The sequence below is a fragment of the Helianthus annuus genome, chromosome 4 (assembly GCF_002127325.2).
Source record: "Helianthus annuus cultivar XRQ/B chromosome 4, HanXRQr2.0-SUNRISE, whole genome shotgun sequence".
NCBI classification, from domain to species: Eukaryota; Viridiplantae; Streptophyta; class Magnoliopsida; order Asterales; family Asteraceae; genus Helianthus; species Helianthus annuus.
Genome location: NC_035436.2, coordinates 6,287,688 through 6,292,295, shown reverse-complemented (window position 1 = coordinate 6,292,295; position 4,608 = coordinate 6,287,688).

Here is a 4,608-nt window from a genome sequence, read left to right as displayed (position 1 = left end):
GTCCTTAACCCTTCCTAATTCGTTTTAGCTTAGTTAATTAGCTAAAAGTCAAACCGTCGTAATTAAGGTTTGAATTCGTGATTAATTAAAATGTGCTCTGTCAAATCACGAATTAAAAGTACCTTTAAGTAGGTAATTATGTGGGTAACAAACCCCTAAAAGGGTACTTCCAGATTCCCACTCTAGCTATGCTAATTGTCGAGTCAAAGCTTATTATAAAAAGTCAACAGAAAGGTTATTTGCGAATTAATGCATAATTAGCAACATAGGGTACATGCAACCTGTTTAATCATTAAAATAACTTGGTAATTAATGTAAGAACATGTTCCAACATGTTCAACTCGACAATTTTCAGTTTAGGCTCGATTTGGAACCGAAAGTCGCAAAGTTTGACTTCTGCTTTGACTTTTAGTTCTGACCCGTTTAAGCCAAGATTATGATTGCCTTAGAGCTTCTTTTGGACCTATTTGCATGTTAGTATAACTCTCTGAGATTATACTACTTGGTTCATTAGATATCCTATTCACATGCATGTTTCCGTTAATCGCTTATATGTTGACCATTATGCCCATTTGACCTTAAAACGTGATTTTTGAAAATGTAAAAGGGTAGGCACCTTAGCTACTGAATTATAAACTTTCACCCAAAATTTGAAGTCAGTTTGAGGTCTAGATTAAGAGTTATGCTCAATAGCGTAATTAAGAGCTTCTTTACTAATTAAATGGCGTAAATTACGTATAGCCTATCAAAACCCGAATTTTTATACCAAACTTTTTACCCACTGTTATAAAATATTTTGGAATTTTTGGAGATTTTTATTTATTTTTAGGCTGAGCATAACTTAGTGTTCTATGATTAAGTCGGCTTATGTCGGTTTTGCCCTTTTTAGCCATAAATTGAGTTTTACAAAACCTTTTAACCTCAAACCAATTTCTACTGATTTGTTATGATAAATAAATTATTTTGAGCCTTCTGGAATATTAAAAATATCATCTTTTTACAGAAAACCCGGAAATGGCTCCAAATAGCCTTTTTAGGCATTTTTAACGCATAAGTGTGCTCTAGAACCTTATTAAGCTTAAAGGATTGAACCTACTGATGTAATCAGTGAATTTTTATATTTTAAACAGTAGGCAAATGTTTTGAACTCAGAATTACAGAATTGACCTTTTAGGCACATGTGAAATTACCAAAATGCCCCTACAGTGCATAGTAAGGTTAAAGATGATAAATTTCACATAGACTTGCTACCCTACTGTTATAACTTAGTAAATTAAGTATATTTACTAATTTAATCAGACCTGCAACTCAGGTTATTATTTCAACCCTTTTACACCTTATAAAATTACCAAAACGCCCTTATGAGGCGTAGTTTTGGTCTAAAATCATTTGGGGCATAATGGAAGGTATCATTCTGATATCACAACATATTTTGAGCATATTGACTTCAGAAACTTGTATTTGAATCTTATGGTTACTCGTTACGCACTATGCGCGTTCGGATCGGCTTATGTGACTAGTTTGGCCACTTTAGCCGAAACGGGTCAAACCATATCTTTTTGGTCTCAAAATCCAGAATGTGATTATGTTACCCATATAAAACAAGTATGCAAGCTTGTTGGGACAAAACCACATTCTAAAACGGTCTTCGCCTTATTGTGCGTTTAAAACCGTAATCTTCATATAAAACTAACCGGTCTAAGCTTAAGACCCGTTAGGATTCTAATAGGTTATTAAAACCTTAATTTCCAGATCTAGGAGCCCAGTAAAAGCTACGTGCACTCGTTATATTTGGTTTATACTTTTCTCAGGTAAATACATTTAACTTATTTTCCCTATACGGGCTTGGGGTACGGTATATAAAATACCGCTTGGTCGGGGAATTGACCTTAACCAGTTGATGGCTAAGTGCTGTCAAATTAACCCGTTTAAAAATGTTGTTTTGTTTGTTTAACGCCTTTGGGGGTTTAATGACCATGTCCCGGATATCCTTGGCATCATTCTAAGAATGGCCACGACCTTAGCACACGGGTGTAGGCGTACACCCGTTGTGTATTTTATTAAATGTATAATCGCCGGCCGAGAGAAGTCTTGCGGTGGAATTATATTAAGTGGTGTGTCTATTGAACTTTAACCCGGCACAACCCGGGCCACTGAACGCAGAACGAACATGTAATTCGTTTACAAGATTATTAAGCAAATAATTATCCCAAGTTATAAAAAGTTTTATGCCACGGGCATTTAAATCAATTTTAAACATTTTCAAAATGAGTCAGTTAAATTGTATTTACCAGTGTAAACTGACGTATTTTCCAAAAAGGCTAAGTGCAGGTACTACGCGTAATAGGCTGGTCACTCTTTAAGCATCCATAGAAGTCTTGCAAGCTTAGGATGCATGAAGTCTGTTGAAATTAAGTTTCCTTTTTGTTTAAATCTGCCTGTGGATCTATTTCGACATTTTGTGATACTTGAATATTACAATAATTAAAGTTGAAATAAATCTTTCTTTGCTTCCGCTGTGCATTTATATTATTGTATGTTTGACTATGATGATATCAACTACGTCACGGAACCCCCACCGGGCCCACCGGTGACACGTGGAAATTAGGGGTGTGACAGGTTGGTATCAGAGCCAACGCTGAGTGAATTAAACACTAGCCTTCTGTGTTTAATCTCAGTTAAATAAATGCACATTCCTCGAGTTCCGAGTCTAGACAAAGAACATAGGACAAACTCTGTTTTGTTTTATTTCATTTTGTCTTTATTTTATTTTATATATATGTGTTGCTGTATCTTTTTGTTGACAGGTCTAAATCATGCCGCCACGTATGAGACGCGGACGAGGAAAGGCTCCTTTCACGAGCCACGACCACGAAGCCGGACCCTCACACCGGCGAACACCTTCCATTACTATAAGTACGAGCCCACAAGAGCCGTGGAGGCTTTATGTTGAACCCGGGAGGCGGTCAGTCTCGCTCAGCTTTTCACCTTCATACTTACATTCCTTTGGGCCCCAATCAGAAAATGAGCCCAATGATCAACCACCCTCTTTCATACCGTTGCAAAGGTCAAATTCTCACCATTCCTTTGACGACCCAACCCCAGTCTTCCAAAGCCGGTTCAACCCGGCCAACATCTTTCCAGAACCCGTGGGATTCAACCCACTAGGACCTGAGGATCATTTCTCAGGTGACAACGCTGATGACATGGACGAAGACACGGATCCCGTGGAGCCCGCGTCCGGAACACCCAACCACCCGATAGAGATCTCCGACGGGTCATCGTTTCACGGATCACCCTACCGTGGTCCAGATAGCTTCCAGACGAGGTTTAACCAGTATGACTGGTATTTCACCCCGTCCGAGCACTCGTCCCCATATCACCAGCAGCAGCAGTAGCAGCAAGATCCTTCCGAGGATCACCATTTTGTGGCAGTCACTCCGCCACCACCACCACCAATGGAGCAACAACCGCCTCCGGAGCCACCGAGGCGGAGAAGGTCAAACGCACGGATGTCCGTACGAGGGGGAGTCCGCATCAGCACTCCCCAACCATCGAGTGGTAGTCATTATCCGCCACTCCAGGAGAAAGAGGAAGAACCACAAATGGGGGGTCCATCAAACCCCATTCCAGAGGTCAACTCAGTGCCTATGGCACCTCCGTTGGGTTTTGACAACCCAATACCTGCTTATGCCGGCTCAGCGGCGTACAACCCTTTTGAGCAGCCGGCTCATACCCAGTTCGACTATGCCAACGTAGACCCATATCAGGAAGCATGGGACTACAACGCACGTCACCCTGAGGGACCTTATGGTGGTCTTTGGACCACTGGTTACCCAACTTACGGGTACCAGCGTCCACCACCTCCTCAACCATTGTACCAACCGCCGCAGCCGCAGCTTATCCCGCCAGAGCGCCAGCAGGAGGTCCTTGAGAGATTGGACCGTTGTGAAAGGGAAATCCAAACTAAGCGCAGACACAACAGAGGTTTCTTCAAAGGACTATCAGATTTGATCAAAGGAAAGTCCAAAAGAAGGGATTAATTGAAGATCTTTATTAGTTTAGTTGTAATCAGTCCCTGCGTGGACTTGTTGTTTCTGTATTCAGCTCCTGCGCGAGCTTGTCTTTTTGTATTCCGCCCCTGCGTGGGCATGTCTTTCAGTTGACCCCTGCGTGGGTTTATTGTGTGTTGTTTATTGTATTTCGCCCCTGCGTGGGCATGCTATTTGTAGAAGTCCCGTTTAGGGCAAGTATTGTACTGTTAAATCTTTATTAGTGAAATGTTGCATTTAAATTTTCATGATTGTTGTTATAAATAAGTATATGAATAAACTTAAAATAAAAAGGGTAAAAATGAAAATAACATTTCCTAAATTAAAGAAGACCTACCATTAATATAGAATGGCAAAATCTAAAAAGGGACAAGACCTAGCCGCATGTCATTATAAGACAAGGCCAAGATGGTATCTCCATAATTAGATTCAGGTCCATAATTAACGTCTCAACTTAGGATTGATCCGCATTATAAAGAGAATCTTAGGGGTAAAACCCAGCCACGTGTCGTCGCAGACATGGCCAAAATGGTAGAACCTGTCTAAAAGATTCCAA